The sequence below is a fragment of the Meles meles genome, chromosome 1 (assembly GCF_922984935.1).
Source record: "Meles meles chromosome 1, mMelMel3.1 paternal haplotype, whole genome shotgun sequence".
Lineage (NCBI taxonomy): Eukaryota > Metazoa > Chordata > Mammalia > Carnivora > Mustelidae > Meles > Meles meles.
The window spans coordinates 110,600,464-110,626,716 of NC_060066.1; the positions used below are offsets into that span (position 1 = coordinate 110,600,464).

The 26,253-nt window shown below is 43.5% G+C and overlaps 1 long non-coding RNA gene and 5 other non-coding genes across 6 annotated transcripts; 1 reads left to right on the forward strand and 5 right to left on the reverse strand.

Annotated features, from left to right (window-relative positions):
* Nucleotides 1–4,807: 4,807 nt before the first annotated feature.
* Nucleotides 4,808–7,379, reverse strand: LOC123952000. Its single transcript, XR_006820551.1, has 3 exons — nucleotides 7,007–7,379; nucleotides 5,829–5,985; nucleotides 4,808–5,114 (listed from the first exon to the last, which is right to left on the reverse strand). It is a non-coding gene; the product is annotated as an uncharacterized LOC123952000 (long non-coding RNA).
* Nucleotides 7,380–7,458: 79 nt separating this feature from the next.
* Nucleotides 7,459–7,532, forward strand: TRNAN-GUU. Its single transcript has one exon. It is a non-coding gene; the product is annotated as a tRNA-Asn (tRNA).
* Nucleotides 7,533–18,035: 10,503 nt separating this feature from the next.
* TRNAK-CUU lies at nucleotides 18,036–18,108 on the reverse strand. The gene has a single exon. It is a non-coding gene; the product is annotated as a tRNA-Lys (tRNA).
* A 987-nt stretch (nucleotides 18,109–19,095) lies between these two features.
* TRNAH-GUG lies at nucleotides 19,096–19,167 on the reverse strand. Its single transcript has one exon. It is a non-coding gene; the product is annotated as a tRNA-His (tRNA).
* Nucleotides 19,168–19,904: 737 nt separating this feature from the next.
* Nucleotides 19,905–19,976, reverse strand: TRNAG-UCC. Its single transcript has one exon. It is a non-coding gene; the product is annotated as a tRNA-Gly (tRNA).
* A 1,085-nt stretch (nucleotides 19,977–21,061) lies between these two features.
* Nucleotides 21,062–21,133, reverse strand: TRNAE-CUC. Its single transcript has one exon. It is a non-coding gene; the product is annotated as a tRNA-Glu (tRNA).
* Between the last annotated feature and the right edge of the window lie 5,120 nt (nucleotides 21,134–26,253).

Here is a 26,253-nt window from a genome sequence, read left to right on the forward strand (position 1 = left end):
AGGGTAATGGTAAGAGTGATAGTGTCGGGGTTGTGGAGAGTGACAGCGCTCTCTTCATCATCGGGAGCGTGGGGAGCGGCATTGCTGGGAGCCTCGCCCCCCCAGTAGTGGCGCCCCCACCAGTGGCCTCGCTGCCCTGAGCAGCGGCCCTGTCACGAGTCTGGGGAGGAGCCTCATCCGGAGCGGCCTTGTTGGTTGGCAGCAGCCTCGTCCTGAGCGGCCTCCTCAGGAGTGGCCTGGTTCCAGGGAGCGTCCTGTGGTACAGTGAGGGTGAGGCAGGGAGCCCCCAGGAGGGAACCCAGGGCAAGGAGACGGTGGCCCCCAGCAAGGCTCGGGCACCTACCGGTCAGTTTGATTTCTGATGCATGGCGCGAAATAAAGCTTTACTTGATTTTCGCTTTGTGTCAGTCTCATTCTTTTGATCACGGACCCTAAAAATGCCCAGAAAATTAAATCAGCTGATAAAGTGCATGTGTGAGCTGCCCTTTTCAGGGTTCTAAAAGAATATGGCAGCCACTTCCATTTCCACATTCCACATTGATACCTTAAGCTAACGCAGTAGTGTGCACGGATGGGAATTCTGGAAAATGTGCTTCCAGTTTAGAATGAAAATTGACACAAATCCACCACAGTCCACCTCTTACAGACTTGGTGTCTGTGTGGTTTTCCTCCTACTTCTTTAAAAATCATTCTTAACTTTCAGTATTAAAGACAATAGGAAATTGGGGCGCCTCGTGGCTCAATGGGTTAAAGCCTCTGCCTTGGCTCAGGTCATGATTCCAGGGTCCTGGGATTGAGCCCTGCATCTGGCCCTCTGCTCAGCGGGGAGCTTGCTTCCTACTCTCTCTCTCTCTGCCTACTTATGATCTCTCTCTGTCAAATAAATAAATAAAATCTTTTTTTTAAAAGACAATAGGAAAATCATACTTTCTTCAAATAATGAAAACATGCCAGCCCCCCCCCAAGAATAAAATCCCTTGTCTTTGAATTATGTTCATTCCTCTTCCAGTTGAATCATCGTCATTCCCCCTACTTAGATTAAAAGTTGACTACTATCAACACATCTTATATTTGTTAGCTGGGAGTGGGATGGAAAAGGAAAGAGGAAGGTACTGGTTCATACGTACGCAAAAATATTTGTATCAAAATAATGAAGAAATACTCATATTTATTACAAGTCCTCACTTCTGCAGCTGCCACTGGTATTTGTAACTGTCTTCTTATGACTGTCTTCACTACTAATTCCATATTTCCTTTGCCCTCAGCAAGCACCACATTTCTGTATTCGCAGGTATCTTGCCTGGTGGAGTGATCCATAAATCCTCATTCCTAGAGTCTCTGGACCATTCTCTGTGTTACCTGTACTGGATTGTTGCAATTTTCCGTTGACTTTCAGAGAGCCATGAGAGTTCCAAAGGGTCTTCTGAGGGCTTTTCTGCATTCCTCAAATACTCTGCCTTACCGCCATTGTGTAGTAGCAGCCCAAGTTGCCCTTGTGGTCAGGACCAGTCATCCCACTCAGTAAAGTAACCTTTACCTGTTGACACCCTGTCCTGGGGATCCCCAAATGTCCAGGTGGCAGTCTCAATATCCACTTTAATACAACTATTATTGCACCTGTTGCTGAAAGCCCTTCTCTCTCAGGAACTAAGACTGCTAGATCAACAGATCAAAGTTACAGAGGTAGATGGGAAGCAAAATGTTCACTAGTATAATCCCTAGGGGTAATAGTGAGAGGAGTCACTCCCATTTCTACCACTTGGTTCCCAAATTTTCAAGTAACAGCACCATATATTGGTTGCTAATTTAGAGTATATGCAACCCTGCGAAATATTTGATTCTTTTTATGATTTTCATTTTTTTGTGTCAGTTCCTTTATTAGAACACAAAATGGGGGCAACTGGGTGACGCAGTGGGTTAAGTGTCTGGCGCAGGTCGTGATTTAAGGATTGTTAAATCGAGCCCTGCATAGGGCTTGGCTCTCAGCCCAGACTCTGCTTGAGAATCTATCTCCCCCCTCTACCCGTCTTGTTGGTTCTCTCTCTCTCTCTCAAAATGAATTAGTAAATCTTAAAAAAACAAACCAGGACACTCAATGATATTGTAGATTCCTTTTGTTCCATGTATATTACTTATAAATAATTATAAAATATACATATATAATGTATACATATATATGTATTTTGAAGTCTGCTAAATTAATACTCTGGGAGCTGGTTTCTCTTGACTGCTGTTTTTTTCTTAAGTATGAATTAAATGGGCCTCATTTTGTTGTTTCTTTGTGTGTCTAGTACTTTTAATTGTTTATAGCACACTTTGATACATTGTAGAGATTCCAGGTTCTGATATCTTCCTCCAAATAGTATCAATATTTGTTCTACTAACCAATTTGATGACTAATGCATGACCTGGAGTTTGTGTAGCACTGGATTTATGTTTTGTTTAGGTGGATCTTTGGAAAGTCCAAGGTGTTTCCCAAAGCTCTCTAACTTGGTGTGACTCAACCTGGAAACCCCGGCTCCTCCCTCTGTTAATCTTATCAGGGCTTGGTTTTAATATTTGTTAGGGAGGGTCAAAGTAAGCTTTACACTAGGGTGTGGTCTTCACACCTAAAACAGAGCAGTTCTGGTGTATCACCTCAATACTCAGAGTGGTAGAGTTGTTAACAGAGTTGAGTCCCAGTGTTGCCAGCACTTGTAGCACTTGTAGTGTTGCCGTCTTGTAGCATCTGTCCTCTGGTAAGCCAGATAGGATAGTAGCTCTCTGCGCATGAGCCACTTTACACTCAGCAAATGACTGGCAGGAGACCTAATGTGGACTTCTGAAAACTGGCATCTAAACTCTTTTCTCCTTTCCGATGCTCTGTGCTGAAGATTCTTGTTATTTCAGCTGCCCTAATTTTGATGTCTGCCTTCACAACTCAGTGTGAACACCATATTCTCCTGGGATTCCAGATTGCTGTACCAACCTCAACCCTTTCTGACGGAATCACAGCTTTGCACTACCTCTGTCCAGTGTCTGTAAACAGACCCTTTGCATATTTTGTCCATCTTTGTGGTTGTTTAAAGCGAGAACACTAACCTGGTGGTATTACTATGTTAGAGTTGTGGGTAGAAGCCCTGAATTCTTCCCAGTGCCTTTAAGGTGAAGGTGCCTAAAAATGACTGGCTCAGTTTGTGGAACATGAGACTTTTGATCTCGGGTTTGTAGGTTCGAGCCCCAGGTTAGGTATAGAAATTACTTACAAATAAAATCTTAACATAAAAATAAAATGAAAGATTTTAGGGTTGCCTAGCTGGCTTACTCATTAGAGCATGTGACTTGATCTTGAGGTTGTGAGTTCAAGCCCCATGTTGGGGTGTAGAGGTTAAAGAACAAAACTAAAGAAATAAATAAAGTGCTTTCAGAAACTTTTAAAAAAGATAAGATGAAGGCTTTTTACATATATTACTGGTTTCTATTTTTTAAATAATTGTTTTATTTATTTATTTATGAAGGTTTTAGTTACTTATTTGTCAGAGAGAGTGAGCAGCACACAGCAGGCAGAAGGGAAGCCGCAGAAGGGATCATGACCTGAGCCAAAGGCAGATAGATGCTTAACCGACTGAGCCACCCAGGAGTCCCTAGATTACTGATTTCTAAATAATTTGAATACTATCTTCCACATTTACAAATGACCTAGGTGAAGGGTTTTGTTTTTACTTTAACAAATACTAAATATGATCTGGGCCGTCTGGACTCACTTTCAGCATGGTGACCCCACAGTATCACAAGGAGATCTGAACAAACTATGCTGTTCTCTGGGCATATTCCCATGCTTGAGCTTGAAGAGTGGCAAGATATGCCACCCCAAAATATGACGCTTTGACATAAGGATTGTTTTGAGCTAAAGGCACCTGGAAAATAGCAGGTGCATGAAGAGCACTCTCCCTTTTCCTTCCTGAAAGCAGGAGATACGGGTGAAAGATGCCCTCCCTGTATCAGGAGGAAAGAAGCACTCTTGTCATGTGAGACAGGAAGTCATGGCCCAGAGAAATCGGTACAGACCTTGTTAAAATAATTTATATCCTCCTTTAATATTCCCATATGTCTTGCTTTTTCATAATTGCCTCCCTTTGTTCAACCCGGTATAAAAACATTTAGGCTTACCCACTTCCTTGGATTTTCATTTTCCTATTGGACCTCCCATGTTCGTGTAAAAATCAATGTGCTTTTCTCCTATTAATCTGTCTTATGTCAACTTAATTCTCAGGCCCATATGGAGTCCCTAAGATGGTAGAGGTAAAGTTTTGCCTTACCCACAGACTCTCCTAGGACTACAAGAGAGAGGATTAGCAAAAGGACAACTGTAAGGTTCCTGGTGCTGGTAGAACGAACTTTGTGTAGGCCTGGTAGACCTAGTAGAAAATGCCAGAGTTCTCAGAATCAGATAGTGGAAGAGTGAGACAGTGGAAGAGTGAGAGGCTGCTTTGAAAGACAAAGGTTGGGAGGGGAGGCCCAGAAAGACAGGCTGTCTTTAGTGGGGACCAGTCCCTAGAATGTATCTCCTTTCTCCTCTTCCCCAGTTCCATAGCTCTTAGTTCTGAATCTTCTCCCCATTCTCTTCCCCAGCCTCACTCCTGGGTGCACTGGTTCTTTTCTCCCAAGCATGCAAATTTCAAACCTATTTCTACAGAGGACTCCTTTTGTGATCTGCTGAAACCTGCACATGCTTCTTGGAATAAGGCTTTTAAAGGTTTATTTATTTGGGTGAGGGGGCAGAGGGTGCACATGCTTCTTAGAATAAGGCTTTTAAAGATTTATTTATTGTGGGGTGGGGCAGAGGGAGAAAGAATGTTAAGCAGACTCCAGCTGAGCCCAGAGCCCCACACAGGGCTCAGTCTCAACCACCCTCCCAGGCTTAATCAACTGAGCCACCCAAGCACCCCAGGAATAAGACTTTTCAATGCATAGAACAGAACATTTAAAATTACAGAGGAACCAGTTACTTTCAAAACCAGTTGTCTTTGAGCCTTTTCCTATAGTTTGGTAGCCACAGAGGGAATGAGGTATCCTCGGAGCTGGGCAGCTGAGCTTATGCAACCGAACCTCCCATGCCACAACTCAAGACGATCCTACAGTTGGGGTGGTAAAGAATAAGAATCTTGATTTGTGCCAGTCTCAGAGAACGTGAAACTGGACATCTTTATTATTTCCCGTCCAAACTTGGGGGTAGGGGGAGAGAAGTGGTTCTGGGAGCCGAGATCCAAGGGGAAGGGACCGCGCGCCCCCTCGTGGCTACCGCGGGGATCTGCACGGCACTGGCCATGGAGGGTACCCAATCCGCAGACAACCAAATAAAATTCACTGGACCGCGGGCGATGCTCAGGACCCTAAAATTAGAAGTCGTGAGCGCTACGAACTGAGCTAGCAAGACGCGAGAAGTAGGTGCGCTTCTTTTCCCCCCTAGCAGCTTGGAATCGTTGCTCAAATATAAGATACCTGAGCCCAGACCTCGGCGTGTGGCTAATCTGGAAATAGGTTTGTACAGAGTTTAATAGATTTCCTCCGGCCCACGGCTGATGGGCACTAAATCACAGTCCAGGCCTAGGATCTTCCAACTTCTGAGATCAAGGAGGGGCCAGCGCAGCCGATAAAAAGTGCTGCGTGGAGATGGGGTTGGCTAAGGGAGCAATGCCAGCCCCCGCCTCGGGCCTTTTAGAAGGGCCTCTCTCGGTGCTAGTTTCCGTCCAGATTGAACCCCAGACTTCCATGGAAAGGACTTTCAGGATAAAAGGATTTTCAATCCATCCCAAGAGGTCCCACCGAGGCTTACCACGGATCCTCACCTCCTTAGCCCTGTTACTGGAATTTTCCAGCTGTCCACGAGGGGGCGCTTTTCTCCCAAGTGTTTAGGCTCAGGTGAAAATTGACGTGACGCCAAGTATATTTTTCTGTGCCCAAGCCCCGCATGTTCTCCGCCTCTTCTTGGGGGGGGGGCGGGGGCTGTTGGGAAAATAAATTGAGACTCAAAGGAACACACATATTAATAAATAGAATATTGTTAGCTACGTTTACTAAAAAAAAATGTGAGTGCATGCATGGAAGTAGCCCTCAAATGGCTACAAACTACAAAGCTGTAGGGAACTTTCAGCTCTATTTATGTGGAATTAAAGCTTCAGCGGTCATCGTCCGACTCAGTACAAGCATTCTTACTTTACTCCAGTAATAATAATAAGTTCGCTCGGACACCCCGTTCTTTAGAATTCTTCACCAGCCTCTCCTCCTGTTGTCTTTGAGAGTGCACCTCCTGGAGGTACAGACTTCACCATTATCCACATTCCTCTTCAGGGCGCAGGGGCGCGGAGGAGCTCACAGCCGGTTTCGGGCGGGGGGCGAGGGGCTGGGGCCGGGCCGATTCCCCCCAGGGGTACGGCTTGCAGCCGTGAACAGGGACTGTGGGCCCCCCAGCAGCTCCGATGCCCGCGTTTGGGAGGTCGCCAGGTCCAAAGGGTGACATCTCACGGCGCTGCCGTCTGTAAACCAGGCATTTAAAGGAGGAAAACTGATTTTCAGAGTTGAGAGCATCAACCGCACACAAGAGATGGCAGGTGGCGGGTGATCGAAATTAAGGAAAATCGGCCTTTTTGTTCAGAGGCTAAGTGCTCGCGCCCTCTCCCGCGCCCCTCACCAGGCTGCCCACGCCCCCTCGCTGCTTCTCGTGTCCAGCTTCCTGGGTTCATCGCTCGACACCCCGGCCCTGGACCGCTGAAGCCATATAGGCTGCTGCGTGGCGGTTCAGGGTGGGGACTCAGGTCCATCCTAGGGCGCGCGAGTCCAAAGTCGGAATCTTCGCCGCATTCTCAATCAGCTCTGGGAACCAAAGCTCGTCCGCTTCGGAGAAAACTTTGCGGTCTTCCCTCTCCCGAGCCCCTCGTAAGACTCAAATGCCCGCCCTGCAATTCTTGGCTCCCCTAGGCCCCCACGGCGGAATGGATCCGTCAGCAACCATTTAGGGAGTACCTACCAGGCGGCCGGCCCCGCTCGGGGGCACCCGGCGCATCGCGAGCCACGTCCGCCCGGCCCGGTTGAGTCTACCCTTGCAGCGAGCTGGGGGCCCTGGGGGTAGCGCGTCCGCCTGATCCTGCGGGGACTCCCTGGGAGCGCCCCGAGGAAATCGGAGTTAAGAATGGGAAGGCGGATGACTTCAGCCCGAGAGGTTGCAGGCCACTTCTGGAGCCAGGCGGCGATGAGGCTGCCAGGAGCAGGCGGAGGGGCGGTGGGTCTGGCGTTGGGCTCTCGGAGTTCCGTGGGTGTCTAGGCCGGTGTCGATGTTCACTCATGCCCAGTGAGACGACCGGTGGCCTCAGTGTCTCCCGCCCCTCTGGTTTCCGGAGTGAGAGAATGAGATGTCCCCAGCCAGAGGTTGGAAAGCAATTTCTGAGATCAGGAAATGAGTTGAGGCAAAATAGTTTCCGTGTCTCTGTGGCGCAATCGGTTAGCGCGTTCGGCTGTTAACCGAAAGGTTGGTGGTTCGAGCCCACCCAGGGACGGTCTCTTTTCCCAGCAACTTGGAACCTTAGGTTACTTGCTAGTGAACCTGTTTATCCTCCGAGTCTTCTGAACTTCTATCCACTTTTAATCAGACTCCGAAATTTTAAATCCTTTAAATCCTGCCCAAAGACCCACGTTGCATCAAAGTGCCTAAAAGAAGAATTTTTCAGCAAAGGTATTTCTTTCAGTAGTCCGTGTCTGGGCCTTTCTTTATCCCAGAGGCACTGCAGAGAGCCTCACTTCCCGAAGCTGGGTTTTTACAACTGCACATCCTGGAAACTAGAAAATCCCAAGAATTGAGAACAACAAAACCTGTCTTCACTCGCGGTGAAGCCTCTTTTATGGGTGGAATTGTGGTTCTTCCAGCATGTGGCTTGAACAAATTACGAGTTCTCTGTGCCTCGATTTCTTTATCTGTAAGAGGGGCGAATAAGAGTACTTCCTTCATGGATTAGTTTAAATTTTTATGAGATATGACCACTTAATGTTTATTAAACATTAGCTACTGTAACTTTTCAGTGGCATCTCGTCACCATTTCTGTTACTTACCTCATCCTCTTAAACAAATGGATATCTTTCCATGGATGGGTTATTGTCCTGTGGGTTTTTTGTGGGGGTTTTTTTGTAATTTACTTATTGATTGATTTTTGGATGGGTTATTGTATAGACAAACATGCCTTAATTGTTGGACAGGACTTTGATTCTAATGTTTACTGTTATAAATGCTTGTTCAAAGAACATCCTTATACAAATATCCTTATCGCTTATGCATGGATTTCCCTAAAAGAGATTGCTGGAAGTGGACTTTCCTAATCAAAGTATTTGTCATTGCTAATTTTGCTAATTCCTGACTAATGGCCCTCCAAAGAAGTTGTACCTAGTCATATTGCCACATTCTAAGAGGGTACTCTTTTCTTGGCGACCCAAACTGACATTACCCCCAGTACAAGTTCATCACTTTTGCTTGGGGAATGTTATTCCTTGTTGGTCTAACACATTACTGTGTCTTGTCCGTGAGGGGCTGGTGCTCCCTCAGTCTCCTTTGTTCTCTTGGCCCCTGGGGATCCTGGGGAAGTAGTTCACAGGGTTGGATTCATAGGACAGTAGAAGTCCAGTTCCCAATGTTCCTGTGGCAGAGAGCCCAGGCTTCTGCTGCTTGAAGAAGAGCCAAGAACTCACCCTTCAGAGTGGGACCTTCATGGGTGGTCCTGAGCCAAATAAAACTTCGTTAAGAAGAGGATTTTAAAATTTTCATCAAATTAAGACTTCAGATGTTGGATCTTTTTAAATGTTTTCTTATGGCAGCAGGAGGAGAGACTGCCTTCTCAGGACTTTCTTTGGGGAAACTTAGTAATGGTGTCCATTCTGTTGATCTTATGGAATTGCTCCCTCGGTGCTAGTATGTGACACTTGTTAGAAAACCTTGTCTGGTGAGCTGAGGTGAGCAAGTAGCTAAAGGAGACTTCTCATAGAAAACAGAAACAGGGGATACATTCTCAAACAGATTTCCAAAGTCTTACTTTTGATCTTTTCAGAGGTTTTGGGTGGTGTTCTAGCTCAGGCTGCTATAACGAAATATCACAAACAACAGACATTTACTTCTCAAAGTTCTGGAGGCTGAAAAGTAAAAAATCAAGGTGGTGGCACCACTCAGTTCTTGGTGACATCCCTTTTCTGGCTTCAGATGACTGCCTTCTCAGTGACCATAATATTTTTACAAGGTGACCTTTGTCTTTTCACAAGGTCCCATCGTGGGGTGCCACTCTCATGACTCCATCTAAACCTATTTACCTCCTGAAGGTTTCACCTCCTAACACCAGCACACTGGGGGTAAGGGCTTCAACATACGAATTTGGGAGGGAGAGAAACATTCAGTCCACAATAGGTACTAACATGAAGAGTCATTTCCTGAGTGTTTAAAATACCCTTTATATGAAATGACCAGATTGCAGACTTCAGAACAGTCGTGTGCAGGTGGGAGCAGAACTTGTCCTATAGTTCTGTGATCTTTTCCTCCTAGAGGAATTGTGTGTATGTGTGTGAACAGAAAATCAAGGGATTATAGAAAGATACATGAAAAAAATTATTTCCTCTGCTCAAGCTTCCAGTTCCCAAAGGCAAAATACTAATGTGATTGTTTTTGATAAACAACTTTATTTTTAATAAAACAATTATATTTTTTAGTAAAGCCAACAAGCATGGCTTTATTACTTTTATAACAAAGTAACTACTCCCTTTATAAGTATAGATTAAAAACTTCCGGTGAACCAGGCTATCTTCACATGCTGTAACTCAGACAAGCTTCTAGGCCTCTCAGCCACAGGGCAGGCCATTAACCCACAATAACTACGGGTCCCCTGACAGTGTGGGCAAAGCACATTCTCTGGGAAATTCTTAAAGCATCATGATCTAGAAGTTCCACAAGATTTTCTTTCCTTTCTTTCTTCCCTGATCTGCTAGTATGCTCTGAGCTAGAAGCTCACAGATACTAATACCCCCTCCCCCCAAAACAAAAACAAAACCAAACAAACAAAAACTTTAAAAAATTCCTGCATTTCAAGGTTTTAGTCACATTACCAGTATTTTTGTGGAGAAGAGAATCCAAGTATGGTATGAAAAACATACATCAATTACAGAACTTTGTCTTAATGAAGTTGGAGAGCTCTGATAAGAAAATGGGGTTCTGGGGTGCCTGAGTGGCTCAGTGGGTTAAGCCCCTGCCCTCAGCTCAGGTTGTGATCCGAGGGCATTGGGCTCTCTGCTCAGCAGGGAGCCTGCTTCCTCCCTCTCTCTCTCTGCCTACTTGTGATCTCTCTCTCTCTGTCAAATAAATAAAAAAATCTTAAAAAAAAGAAAGAAAGAAAGAAAATGAGGTTCTAGGGGCACCTGGGTGGTTCAGTTGGTTAAGTTCGGCTCAGGTCATGATCCCAGGGTCCTAGTATCAAGCCTAGCATCACACCAACATCAGACTCCCTCTCCCTCCGCGTGTCTCCCCAGCTTGCTCGCTCTCTCTCTCTCAAATAAATAAAATAAAATAAGATAAAAAAGAAAGACAATGGAGTTCTGACAAAGATGAGAGGAAAACCTAACCTAGGGTCTATAATGGTCTAGGGGAAAGAAAGATTGAACCAAATACTTGCACAGCTCCAGTCCACATATCACACAGGTCTAAAGACAACAAGCAGATATGCTCAAGTCTGTGAGATAATTCAGGAAATGCAAAATCTTTTTGAAAAATTTGACACTAAAATGCAGCTAATGATGAAATTATTTTACAGTGAAAATCTCAGAAATGTAGAACTGTACCATACAAAGCATGAATCCTAATGAAAACTATGACTTCGGTTAACAGTAATGTATCAGTACTCCTTCAGTTGTAACGAACGTACCAAACCACAGTTGTAGGGGTGGAGGAGAGGGAGTACTCTCTGTTCAGTTTTTCTGTAAACCTAAAAGTACTCTTAAGAACTAAAGTCTATTAACTTGTTTAAAAACCTCAAGAATTTAAAGACCATCTTTGCTTGGTATTCTGCATTTGTTGCTCCAGATCCATTCTCACCATTACCTACCTTACTCTACGCCCTGGAAAGTTAATCTTTTTGAACTGCCGGAAAGGGCTCCCTACCTCAGCTTCCTGTTAGCTGTGGCCCATGGGCTGCAATTGATTGGGGTTGGCAGGGTGGGCAGAATATGAGGTCAGAGTAATTATTTTCTGCAGGCTGACAGTGACTGTGTTCTTGGCTACGCTTCAAAGCCACAGCTGTTTTTTGGTGGCACTGAGCTACAATTACCGCTTTTCCAGGTTCCAGAAACATCTCTCTCCTCTTGCCCCATCAGGCCTAGTCATGGGTCTCCATTGTTGCTACTGCTGGGATACCACACCGTACATTCCCCGTGTGGGGCCCAGGAATCCTGAGCTGGGAAGTTCCAGGAAACCCCCGTAATCCTCAGCAGGGCTGGCCTTCGGAGAGCCTCAGAGAAAGTGCCACAAAAGCTTCGGGAGGTCACTGCATCTCTGTTCAGCTCCTTGACTTTAATTCTTTTAATCAGTGATTGGCTATTTCCATCTCTGAAAACAAATATTGTTAATTCTTCATTTTCTGGTTTTAGGTACGTCATCTCTCTTCTACCTACTCCCTCTACAACTACCACTGTGTGTGTACGTGCACACACACACACACATTTCCCACTTCCCTGTCTTCCCAACTGTGATGATTAATTTGATGTGTCAACTTGGCTAGGCCATGGTACCCAGATAATTTGGTCAAACATCATCTAGATGTTCTTGTTGAGGGTATTTTATAGATAAGATTAATATGTAAATCAGTAGACTTTGTGTAAAACAGATTACTCTCCATAATGAGAGAGGGGCTCATCTAAACAGTTGAAGGCCTGAGGGGAAAAAAGTCAAGGTTCCCCCAAAGAGGGAGGAATTCTGCCTCCAGATCCTGCCTCAGGGTTAGAACTACAATATCTACTCTTCCCTGGGTCTCCAGCCTGCTGGCATATCCTGAAGATTTTGGATTTACCAGCCTCCACAATCACGTGAGCTAATTCCTTAAAATAAAAGTTTCTCTTTCTTTCTCAATAGATAAATATTTTATATACGCACATATTTATCTCCTAGGTATGTATATATATACATCTTCTGTTGGTTCTACTTCTCCAGAGAACTCTTTTTTGTTTGTTTGTTTTTAAAGATTTTATTTATTTATTTGACAGAGAGAGACCACAAGTAGATAGAGAGGCAGGCAGGGGGCGGGGGGAAGCAGGCTTGCCGCTGAGCAGAGAGCCCGATGTGGGACTCGATCCCAGGACCCTGAGATCATGACCTGAGCCGAAGGCAGTGGCTTAACCCACTGAGCCATCCAGGTGCCCCTCCAAAGAACTCTTAATACATCTATATACTCATATCATAATTTTGATGAGATCAGTGATTATTATTCTAAATATATATAAACTATTAACAGATAAGCCATGTAATGTGATCAAATTTCTTTTTTTAAAATTTTATTTATTTATTTGACAGAGATCACAAGCAGGCAGAGAGGCAGGCAGAGAGAGAGAGGGGGAAAGCGGGCTTACCGCCAAGCAGAGAGCCCCTTGCAGAAGTCCTAGGACCGCGGGATCACGACCTGAGCTGAAGGCAGAGGCTTTAACCCACTGAGCCACCCAGGCACCCCTAATGTGAACAGTTTTGTGTAACATGTTCTCCTGGCATTAACAGTTACCTTAGTTTTCCATTTGCTTAGTTTTCCATGCATTTATTACTAAATCATAACCGGTCTCTTTCCAGTACTGTAAATCTCCCCTTGACACATTGAAACACATGGTTTTCTTTCTTTCTTTTTTTTTTTTTTTTTAAGATTTTATTTATTCATTTGACAGAGATCACAAGTAGGCAGAGAGGCAGGCAGAGAGAGAGGTAGGGAAGCAGGCCCCCGCTGAGCAGAGAGCCAGATGTGGGGCTAGATCCCAGGACCCTGAGATCATAACCTGAGCCAAAGGCAGAGGCTTTAACCCACTGAGCCACCCAGGTGGCCCTTAAACCTTTTTCAAGAACTCTCTCCTGGCATATTCCCATCTCCTCCAGTCTGGACCACTTGACCTACAGGCCTTCCCTACCACTGTCATCATAATACCTCTCTTTACCATTATCTTGGGGTTTCCATTGCCTCTTTCTTTTATTAGGTCATCTCCTTCCTTCCTTCCTTCCTTTCTTCCTTCCTGTTAATAGTGTATATCCTCCAATAACTTCTGTAGAGAATTGCTTAAAGAACTAAACTCTCTGAGACACTGCATGTCTGAAAATGTCTGTTAGATCCATATCCATTAATTGATATTTTTACTAAATAGAGAATTTTAGGTTGAAATCACTTTCCCTCAGATTTTTCAAAGTACTGCTTCATTGTTTCCTATTTCCTAGAGTTGCTGTTAGGGAAGAAAAAAATAGCTCTTCACTGCTGTCAGCTTAGAGCCAGTCTGACTGAAACACCTGGGCTGTGATGTTCTCCTGTTAAAACTAAAAAATTTCCCATAACACCAACATCAGACGAAACCACTCTAATCATGATGAAACAAAAGAAAGAAGGAGGAAAAGAAGAATTACTACATGATTGTCTGAAGGCAGAGGAACATCGAGGATGCTTGACATCCCCTGAACTGAGAAGGCACTTTGAGATGGAGAAACAAATGAGAGAAGCAGTTGACAGAGAGTTTTTATATTAGGTAACTTATTGGCGGGAAGGATTGGACCATGATCCAGTCAGCTGCTCAGCTATTCGCCACAAAAATCCAGACCTTAACTCATAAATCGTGTGAGGAGGTAGGACCTGAGGAAGAGCATAACAGTGAGATCTAAGTGTACACGCAAATGTGATTAATAGCTAATATTAACAGACCTATCTGTGCATCAGAAGGCCAAAAACACGTTACTGAAGTTTATATCTGAATGGACCTGCTGGAGGTGGTATAGAACCCTTGGTGCTCCCGTCTCTTCTGTGATCACAAGACACATACGGTAATCTGTGGGGGCGGGGCAGCTTCTGAAGAACATAACACTAGAATGAGCACCAAGCAGACAAGTCAAAATGCTGGCCAAAAATGGGGTCAGTGTGGCAAGCATTCCTACGATGATCACGTTTGAGGATGAACAGAACGCAGTCCAAACCACAACAAATGACCAACTAACAGTAACTGTTGGTTCTTCACCAATTTCACATTCGGCTCTGTTCCACTCCTCCCACTTTCGGAATAAAAAGTATTAAGATTTCCAAAGGTGGAATTGCCCCACAGTTCCCCACAATGTATGTTGTCTGTTTTGTTGCGAGAAGCCAAAAATCCAACTTCATTTGAGTACAGGTATGTTCCTGATGGTTATATACTGGAGCCCATTGACATTGTAGAGAAGGCAGATGCCATTCTAATTCTTGGCTGTTGACATTAAACTGTTCTCTCACTCCCCTTCTCAAAAGCTTTCAGGATCTTCTCTTTGTCCCTACTGTTTTGAAGCTGATCTATTTTTACCCACTATACTGGGCACTTGATGGACGCTTTCAGTGGGGGAGTTTGGATTTCTTGTGTATCACTCCAGAGATGTTTATGTATATACAAGTAAAAGTGTCTGTCTCTTGGAACCACCATTACCACTTTGATACAAATGATTGCACATTATAAGACTGTTTCTTTGGAATCTTCACTTGATTTATGTCTCAGTGAATTTAAGTTAGCTTTTGCTGTATAATAAGCCATCCCAAACTTACTGACTTAAAATAACAATAATTTATTATTTTTTAGGGCTTGTGTGAGTTGGAAGTTTTTCTCTTCTGGGCCAACTCATTTGGGGCTGGTTGGTGTAGGATGGCTCAGTCACCTGTCTGGGGCACAGCTGAATTGACTAGAAGAGCTGGATGGATCTTTTTCTCCTTGTGATCTGTCCAGCAGACCAGCTTGAGGGTCTTCAGATTATGGCCTCAGGATTCCAAGTGCAGCAAAAGGAGGTTAAGCCCCAATGTGCATTTTTCAAGCCTGCGCTTTCCCTCAGGTTTGCTAAGGCACCAACATTGGCCAAAGCAAGTCACAGAGCCAGTCCTAGATACAGACCGGGGAACAAATAAGCTCCACCTCCTGATGGGAGGAGCTGCAAAATATTACCGCCATTTCTTTTCAGTCACACCATATTGGAATATCAGGAGATTCCTCATTCTTTTTACAGCTAGATGAACCGTATTTCATTGTATAGTAGTATATTTAGTTACCCACTCCCAAATGGTGGAAATTTAGAGAGGTTTCCAGTCTTAATTACTTAATGAAAAATGCTCCATGAATAACCTTGAATCTGTTTAATTTCACATGTATGGGGATAATGGGATAAATTTCTAAACTGTATTTTAAAAAGTAAATAAAAAGTTTATTTAATTTTTGATAGATGTTGTTAAAAGGGTACCCTATAGAATTTGGACCAACTTACCCTTTCCTATTTAACCTCTCCAACATGATAAACTTTAAAAAATTACAGCATTTCTTATAGGTCAAAGTGTTAATTCAGTGTTGTTTCAAATTGCATTGCTTTCATTAATAGCAACCATGAATGTTGACTATCTTTCCTTATGAGCAATAGAAATGTGTATTTTCTATTCTTTATATGTTTGCTATTTGGGGAGGGTTGTTGGCTTATTTCGTGTAGTTTGTAAATATTTTTGTGTGTAATTCTGTAGGTTTGTAGGTTCTGTAAATATTAGGGAAATTAGCCTTTTATATATATGTGTGTTCTATGAATATAGGTGTTGGATTTGTTATCAAGGGGTTTCAGCTATTTTGGGGTGTGAGTTCACAATTAGGGCAGTGAGGAGGACGTTAACCACCAAAGCATGAACTTAAAATGGAGGATTTTTAACACAATGTGAATTGCAAATATTTTCTCAAATTTGTTGTGTTTGGACGTGACTTAGCCAGGTATCACTTGATTCACGTAGTCAGATTCATTGATCCTTTCTCTCACGGCTTGTGAGTTTACGTGTGGAACACCTTTTTTCACATACACACCAAGATAATAATTGTTTCATATTTCCACAAGAACTTTTATGTTCCTCTTATTGTTATTTAAATCTTTGATTGATTTAGAATTTACCATTATGTAAAGAGCATGGTATTCACTGACCATTATTTTTCCCTAGACACCTATTTATTCAAAACTGCTCATTAGAATTACTGGTTCAAGACCCTCTTTCTAATGTATTACATTTCTTTATGTATTTTGGTATATATCTGGATTTATTTATTTATTACTGTTGACTCATACATGATATCTTACTATCTTAATTACTATATCTTACTATCTTAATTACTATAATTTTTCATAGGATTAGTCCTTATTGCTCTCTTTAAAAGAAAGAATTTCCCTTGAAAAAGATCTTCTTTGAGTATTTCGTTTATTTTTGAGATTTATTTAGTTATTTGATAGAGCCAGCAAGAGAGAGAACACAAGCAGGGGAGCAGGAGAGGGAGAAGCAGGCTCCCCATCCAGCAGGGCTCCAGAAGTTGGGCTGGATCCCAGGACCCCAAGATCACGACCTGAGCCAAAGGCAGATGCTTAACAACTGAGTCACGCAGGCGCCCCTCCCTGAATATTTCTGCTTGTTACTTTATCATTTAAACTTTAAAATTATATTGTCCGGTTTGAATTCTAAAAAACGTGCCGATATTCCATGAGAACCATGTTAACTTAAAACGGCAAATTAAAGAGAGATGTTACCTTTGTGACATTGAGTCTCCCAGCCAAGAACATAGTATATCTTGGTTGACAGGGAAGGAGGTCCTGATGCAGTGGTTCCTGAACTTGACCATTTACCTAAATCACCTACAGAGCTTAAGTCACAGGTTTTTGGGCCAGCACATGGTTTCTGATTACACAGGTCTGAGGTGGGGCTTGAGAATCTGCATATCTCACAAGTTTCCAGGTGAAGCTGATGTTTGTCTTGGCACTACACTTTGAGAATAACTGGCCTAATTTACTGATCATCTCGGAGAGGGTTGGTGGGAGGCTGAAGCATATTTACAAACTTAAAAAAAAAAAAAAAAAGGACTGTTAAAGGATCCTTAGGGAAGGGAGGCGGACGACTTGCAGGAGGAGTTAAGTGTCCTCGCCCTTGAGGAGAAGCCTCTGGACCTGTGCCAAACTTGGCTGCCACTCGCCTTGGAAAACAACTTAAGCCAGACCACCCATTCCAACACTGAAAGGAGACTTGGACGGGACAAATATAGCGCAAACAAGTTCAGGATTTCCCAGCAGAATCAAGTTCTCCAGTGGATCAATAACTACCTCAAAGCCAGTGGGCGCAGCGCAGCAGACCGCCTCCACCCCGCCCCACGCGTCCAGCTGAGTGCGGCGGGGACTCCCCGCCTGCAAGCTCGCGCCGGCGCCGCGCCCACGCCCCGCCCACTCCTGCCCTTCTGTGCCTCTTCACAGTCCGTCCGCCGTCTTCCCGGATCCTTTTCCAGGGCACTGTCCTTTCCACCACGCGTCCGGGATCTTAGTAAATGAGTTGTTTTACAGCCGTTTGCGGCTGATGAACGCTTCAAAACCTGAAAAGCAAAAACAGAGGTTCCTTGGCACCGAGCAAAGAATATTTTAACTAGCTAAGAAGGTTCTTCAAAAAACCCCACCAAGCAGAAGAGAGTGTTTCCATCCGGTCCGTCTGGTCCTAAGGCGTCTTCTCGGTGGAGAAGAGTCGCGGTAGGGCGGAGGGGGGCCCGCGGATCAGGACTCGGAGCTGCGGCGTCTAGTGTCACCCTCCCCCAGGGAGAAGCTCCTTCCGCCCCTCAGCTGGTAGATCAACGACCTTTGGTCTCAAAGACCAGGGTCCCCCGTTCGGATTAAGTTGTGTTCAGTTTGGAGTTGTTACAAGTTTAAAACAAAAGTGGCCGCAATGGCTAATTACAAATTCACAATTGTTGGTTGCCGATAGAGGATTAATAGAAACTTAGGAAAAAAAGTACCTGCGCGCCCAACGTGGGGCTCGAACCCACGACCCTGAGATTAAGAGTCTCATGCTCTACCGACTGAGCTAGCCGGGCGTTAGTGACGGAAGTCTTCTCTTAGAGATATCATTTCTCTCAAGAGACAGACCGTATAGTCTAGATACACACTAGTGACAGCGAAAGAGATCTCAGGATTGTGAACATAATAGTAGCTTTTTACTACTACGACCGGGGCTCGGAGAGAGTGGCGAGGACTGCGTGGGGCCAGCAGCCTCCCAGAGAACGGGGAATCCCGAGTCCTAAAACCTCCGTGTTTCCGCAAAGTCCGCGTGGATCCGGTCATATTGATAGCCCGGTGTCTGGCTTGCGGATTGCTGAGGAGGAGACTTAAAGAGCGGGAGGGAACCCGGATGAGAGTCGCAAACAGCCGGGGGAGCAGGTGGGGCCCTGGGGACTTGCTCTCCTGGGACCTTGGTGGTCCAGCCCCTGCTTCTTCTTTTCCTGAAGGCAGAGGCTTAACCCACTGAGCCACCCAGGCGCCCTATGTTTCCTTCTTTTCCTAAACCGTGAGGACCACGGTGGTGGGAGGAAGCGGGGCTGAGGGACGTGTCACTGGGGGCACGAATTTGTTTTTAAATGCTAAAATTTTGTGTGGCTTAAGTAAAAGGCCCTATTTGTTACGTGTAAACGTCCTAGCGAGATTTCAAGTCAGATGGGAGTCAGAGCCCCAGGGGATTTCACTCCACTCTCCCAACTGTCATTTCTCCAATAAACGGTACAGGCGGTGAGTTCGAGTCAGAAACAAAGGGTTCTCACCTTTGCAGCCTTGGTGGCAGCTCCGAGGCTCCCCAGACCGTCCTAAAGTGCGCGCGTGCCAGAGCCACTTAGGTTGTTTGCTTTAGGGGGGCGAGTGGGGGAAGGAGCTGAACAGAAACAATTCACCCAGTTTGTGGACAGCACAAACTGCGGGGAGCTTGGAACGAAGAGAGAATTAAGCTTTTTTCAAGCCCTTTGAAAGACTTTTTATATATTAATTTAAAACAAAATAAAACAAAAAGCAAGCCACCCTAGACATCATGCATGTGCCGTGACTCGGATTCGAACCGAGGTTGCTGCGGCCACAACGCAGAGTACTAACCACTATACGATCACGGCGCGCCACTTGCCAGGCGACGTAACACGGTTTTATTTTATGCCTTTTGGAATAGGACTACGTACCCTGTGCTGCCATTTTATTCGGCCGGTTCAAGTGATCTGCAGCAATCAGAACACTAAACAAACATTTCCACTCCACAACCTCGAAGTCTTGACCCCTGAATCTGGTTCTGGGCTAAATCCCGCCTGCAGGCGCCAGCATCGCTCTTCGGCTGGGCAGCGGGCTGCAGCCGGGGACCATCGCGGATCGCCCCTCCTCATGCCGCTTCTCTCCCTTCCATTTCCAGCTTGTACCTTGGAGTTGAGGTTTCTGTTCTTGGAGCGGTGGAACCCGAATAGAAGTGGAGCTGGTCGAAGGCCCTCCTTTTCGTTTCTTCTTGCTAGACACCGTTCCTAGTGACAGGAGGCTCTCCGGGAACTGCAGGATTTGTACCGACGTCTTTATTCTGATTCCTCAGTAAACCAGAGCTGCATCCGAGGATTTAGAAAATCAAATCCGAGCAGCCTCTATTTCAGACACTTCCCTAAAGACCCCAAAAGGATGGTTATATACTGGTGCGAGGCCCGCGGCCGAACCCAGCACACGGATTTGGCTCAGGGTTGCAGCTACAAAAACCCCAGAGGGTCTCTTTTAAGATAGATTCACCTCAGAACTGAGAGTCTCAAAAGCTTTTTCTTGCCTGGTGATTTACTGAATTGAACTACTTAAAAGTTTTGGGGGGGAGAAAAAGGAAAGTTGCGTTGGCCGGGAATCGAACCCGGGTCAACTGCTTGGAAGGCAGCTATGCTCACCACTATACCACCAACGCAGACCCTCTGCAATTCTGATTGTTTTCTTTATGAGGAGTAACTATCCAGTTGCAGTCGCAAATTTTTTTATCTGATGTTTATATTAAGAGAGATTTCTAACACAAAGCCAGACAAGACAGCGCTCTATGATTTCTCCTATGGTTATATTAAAAATTATATGGTAGTTTCTTATTGATTCACAGGTTTTTAAAAAAAGTCAGTTCTAGTTTTTTTCAATTGCGGTTTGAAGGAGGTGTCTCAAATCCAGTTAGAAAGTTAAGGCTCCCCGGATGGAGTTACTAGGCATTTCAGAGTACTTTCACAGGGCAAATGCATTAAGGTAAATACATTAAGGTAGATTATTTATGGCGGCATTGTTAGTAGTAGCAAAGGAGATTAGAAATAACCTAAGTGTCCATCGAAAGGAAGTTGGTTCAATTAATTGTGGAATATCAATACAGTGGAATACTATGTGCCATAAGGAAGAATGAGGAAACTCTTCATGTCTAAACTTCATGTATAATCTAATATATTTCTAAAATATATTGTTAAGTAAAAAAGGTAAAGCGTACCAAAAAACATGTATAGATTGCTATCATTTGTGCAAGGGAGAGTATATTTAAATATATAAGTATGTATGCATGTACTTGCATTTGCATAAGATATGAAATGTAACATTGGTTGCCTTATTGGAAAATGGCAGAGATAAAAATTCGGTTTGTCAGTTATATAGCCTTTGCATATTTGAATCCTAAACCATGTAAATAAATACACTACCCTTTTCAAGAACTAAATTAAATTGAAAGAAAATATCATGTTAGTGAAGAGCGTTTATTTCCATTGACAAGTGTTGGGAATATATTAACTTTAAAAATAGCTGGAAAAAAAAATAGCTGGAAATAAAATAGTATGAATAGCATAATTCCAATTCTGTTCTTAAGACTGGACATCAACTGTTAATAGGTCGGAGAACAATTTTTACTTTGTATATCTCTGCACTTCCTGTATTTCAGCTTTGGCGAGTGGGGGAACTGACTAGGAGAAACAATGTTAATCATTAAAAGGATTCTGTGGAATAGTTAAAAAAATTTTTGAAAAACAACTCTTCCCTGACCGGGAATCGAACCCGGGCCGCGGCGGTGAGAGCGCCGAATCCTAACCACTAGACCACCAGGGAGGTTGGGAAAGGATTCTGATAGAAATAACATGATTCTAAGTGTATGTTTCTACCTAATTTCTGCATATGGTTTTGAGATTTCCTGAAAACAGCCTTCGTCAGGTGAAAATTACTCCTTCGTGTTTCTTTTTTGAAGTTAGTAAACCTGCGAAAGAACACGGAAGCCTGGCTCCCAGAGCTGAGGGATGATCAAAAATACACGATCACAGCCCCCAAGACCAGAGATAAATAACAGGAGGAGACGGACACAGAAAAGAAACTCTCAGCTTCACGTAGTTGCCCTGATTTCCTGAACTGTGATCAGGAGAAAAGTAACGATCTTTAGCTGGAGCTTTGCCCAGGTGAACAGAAACTTTTCCTTAAGAAATATAAAGGTCGTCGTGTGACCAGCGCTTGGAGATCCTGATCCTGTTGCAGCTTTTCTTCGTCTATGAACTTAGACCAAATTCTGCTGGCCAAAACAAATACTGCAGTCATGTGAAAGTCACTCGGCCTACCGGTCTTCGGTGGTCAGCAGGACCTGAGCTTAACTCTGGTGGGAGACTAAGAGAAAGGCAAGGGTATGGAGCTTTTAAATTTTTTAATATGAAGAAAGGAGAGTGGGATGGGGCGCCTTGGTGGCTCAGTGGGTTAAAGCCTCTGCTTCCTCCTCTCTGTCTCTGCCTGCCTCTCTGCGTACTTGTGATCTCTGTCAAATAAATAAAATCTTAAAAAAAAAAAGGTGGGAGTTAGAGGGAAAAAAGAAATGGGGTGCATGCTTCCACTGAAGGAACATTTAAAACCATACCCATCAGTGTATGCAAATTAACTTTTTTTGACTATATGAGAGAAAAGAAAGCAAATGTAACAAAATATTGACAATGAATCTACATGAGGGGTAATTGAGTGCTCATTTTATTCTTTCAAGTTTTTTTGTAAACATTTTTAAAATAAAAAATTGGGGAAAACAAGAATGAAACAATCAAAAGCCTCCACTCAGGTTTTTTTTTTTTTTTTTTTTTTGACCAGAAGACCCCAATGTTAGTTCTGCACGTGAGTTCAAACCGAAAATTTTAAAAGCAATACTCTTCCACATTAACATCAAAAAATACTTTCAATAATGAATGAAAAAGTGAATTTAAGTATTGAATCACTAATGATGTGTGCATATCAGCAGGGTCTAACAGAAGAATGGATGGTAGGACATGGGGAATTTGTGGGGTTATATGTTTTTGCTTTGCTTTTAAAGTATCAATGTTAAAATATTGTTTAAGAAAAGTATTTATCCTCCTGACTTCCAATCCCCACCTTCCTGTGGATTTAAATGCCAGAAATTTGTAACTAAATGCCAGATGTTTATTTTCACAAAAACCAGTAATCCCATTGTCACATGTCACCATGGAGACTAACAGAGGCCACTTCTTTTACTCCAGCTCTGTTCCCACTGAACAACAAGCTGTACCCCAAGGATGAAAAAAAGTAACTAACTTGCAGCATTTTGGAATTGTACCTGGGGTGGGTAGGATAGTAGAATTTATTCTTCTATATCAGAGGAAATCAACCTTATATTTCAGTCAACAACAGTCCATTGTCATCTGTTATTCTGTCACCTGCTGATAATTTCTGGCAACACATGAGAACCTAGGAAAGAAAGTACAAGCTCTGGGAGTGTGTCACTCTTCTCAACATCAAAATACCAGGAGAGGCCTCATCATTCAGGACAGAAATAAGCCTCCTTTTCTTCTGGCATCACACACCTAAGGGAAGACGGGGGAGGAGTGCAATTCATTCATTTCACTCCATCTTCTATTTCTTTTTTTCCTTTTTCCATACATTTGTAGATCATATGCCAGACTAGGCATTGAAGTCATAAAATATACTTAATGAGCACATAATCAGGGGGCACTTGGCTAGTTCAGTCAGAAAAGCATGCAATTCTTGATCTTGCAGTTGTTGAGTTTGAGCTCCACATTGGGTATAGAGATTAATTAAATAAACTTAAAAAAAAAAAGCTTACAATCAAATGGAAAACCAAATAAACAAGTGAATAAAAGAATATGGATCAGGGAAGATTGAGTAGTTGTACTTTTCCCTATCCTCCTGCTAATACAACTAAAAAGCTTGGACACGGCACATAAAACATACATAATAGACTTGAAAAGGTGGAGAAAAGGAGGCAGACCAGCTAGGGGCCTAAAGAACCTAAGGAGCCACACATTGGTGATTTCCTGGGGTTTTCTTTTTATCCCACAAATCCCAGATGTGGTGCTGAAGAAGCCAGCAACCTGGAAATGCCAGTGGGGACAGCCAAAGGAAAACAAAACAAAACCAAACAAAAACAAGCCTGTTCTTTCTAGCCAAAGGACCAGGAAAGAGGCAGCCTAGCAAAATAGAAAACTTCTAGATAATAACCACTCTACTCCAGCCAAACACCAGAGAAAGAGCTGTTGCTCACTCCAACACACACTAATAATGGTTGAATGGGATGCCTAGACGTCCGCCTTCACCAGGCCTTTTAGGAGGTGTTCCTTCCCTTCTCTGCTGGATTAGTTCTAGAGGGGACGTGGTAAAGAGCACTTTCACCAACACCCAGTGATATCAAGGTCACCCCCACCCCCATCCCTACTATCAGTGGAGACCATGTGGGAAGGAGTAAAAAGACCTTCCTACTTCTCCCAGGCAGGTTGGTATCAGTGGAAGCCTATTGGGCAACTGAAAAACCCCTGCCTTCACCTAAGTAGTAATGAGAAGCCCCACACCTCAGGTGTCAGTAGAGGCTGAGTGGGGAAACTGGAAGCCTACACCTACCTGGCTGTAATAAAACACTCCCATTTACTTCTTCTGCCAGAGTAGTAGCAGAGAAAACCAACTAAAACAGAAGTTTTAAATAGGATCCAGAGTTCAAAATGTCCAGGTTTTAATAAAAATAGCACTCATGGGCGCCTGGGTGGCTCAGTGGTTTAAGCCGCTGCCTTCGGCTCAGGTCACGATCCCAGGGTTCTGGGATCGAGTCCCGCATCGGGCTCTCTGCTGGGCAGGGAGCCTGCTTCCCTCTCACTCTCTCTGCCTGCCTCTCTGCCTACTTGTGATCTCTCTCTGTCAAATAAATAAATAAAATCTTTAAAAAAAAAATAGCACTCAAAAAAAAAAAAAAATAGCACTCATCATACCAATGAGAAAGATCTTCAACTGAATGAAAACAGACCACACCTAGATGACAGATGTTAGAATTCTCTGACAAAGATTTTAAAGCATGGGGCGCCTAGGTGGCTCAGTGGGTTAAAGCCTTTGTCTTCGTACAAATGGCTATCAGACACATGAAAAAATGTTCATCATCACTAGCCATCAGGGAGATTCAAATTAAAACCACATTGAGATACCACCTGACACCAGTTAGAATGGCCAAAATTAGCAAGACAGGAAACAACGTGTGTTGGAGAGGATGTGGAGAAAGGGGAACCCTCTTACACTGTTGGTGGGAATGCAAGTTAGTGCAGCCACTTTGGAGAACAGTGTGGAGATTCCTGAAGAAAATTAAGAATTCCTTATGACCCTGCAATTGCACTGCTGGGTATTTACCCCAAAGATACAGATGTAGTGAAAAGAAGGGCCATCTGTACCCCAATGTTTATTGCAGCAATGGCTACGGTCACCAAACTGTGGAAAGAACCAAGATGCCCTTCAACGGATGAATGGATAAGGAAGATGTGGTACATATACACAATGGAGTATTATGCCTCCATCAGAAAGGATGAATACCCAACTTTTGTAGCAACATGGATGGGACTGGAAGAAATTATGCTGAGTGAAATAAGTCAAGCAGAGAGAGTCAAGTATCATATGGTCTCACTTATTTGTGGAGCATAACAAAGAACATGGAGGACATGGGGAGATGGAGAGGAGAGGGAGTTGAGGGAAACTGGAAGGGGAGATGAACCATGAGAGACTATGGACTCTGAAAAACAACCAGAGGGTTTTGAAGGGGCGGGGGGGGGAGGTTGAGGAACCAGGTGGTGGGTAATAGGGAGGGCACGTACTGCATGGAGCACTGGGTGTGATGCCAAAACAATGAACACTGTTATGCTGTAAATAAACAAACAAACAAACAAAAAAGAGTGGTAACTAATAGGCATTCTGGAAATTAACAATTCATATAAAATCATGTGTGAATTGGTAAATAATTTGTATGATGATAAAGCATTAAAAGATTAATATTTAATATAAAGAATAAACAGATCAATGAGAGACTATCGCACAACGCAACAGGTTAACAGATGAAGACATTCAGAAATGGACTTACAGGGGCTTATGGACTGACATCCCCTAAGTGACTATCTACATCTGGACAAGACCCACTCCACAAGTGAAATATCAACACCATAACCTTGGTATTTTAAAAATATTACAGAAAGATACATGCACTTGGCCAGTAAGGAATACCAGAGAGACAATTTTCAATGAGTGGATGTTCTGTTTTCCTTTCTCCAAAATAAAAAGCACTTCAAAGCCAAAAAAAAAAAAAAAAAAAAAAAAAAAAAAAAAAACCTCTGTCTTCAGCTCAGGTCATGATCCCAGGGTCCTGGAATGGAGCCCCGCATCGGGCTCTCTGCTTGCTGGGGAGTCTGCTTCCTCCTCTCCCTCCCTCTGCCTGCCTCTCTGCCTACTTGTGATCTCTCTCTGTCAAATAAATAAATAAAATCTTTAAAAAAATTTTTTTAAAGCAGTCATCATAAAAATGTTTCAATAAGCAATTACAAACATGCTTGAAACAAATGAAAAAATTAGAAAGTCCCAGTAGAGAAATTAAGTTTCAGCAAAGACATAGAAGAAAAAGAACTAAAAAAAAAAAAAGAAGAACAATAACAACGATGATGACAACAACAGCAGCTAAATGGAAATTTTAGAACTAAAAAATACAATAACCAAACTAAATCAAACCATCTCAGTGGATGGGTTCAACAGCAGAATGGAGGGGGCAGTGGAAAGAATCTGTGAACTAGAATACAGAACAATAAAAAATACTCAATGTGGACAATAGATAAATAAAATGGAAAAAAAAAAAAAAAGCAGAGTCTCAGGGACCTGTGGGATTATAACAACAGATCTATGATATCACTGGATTTCCAGGAGGAGAAGAAGAA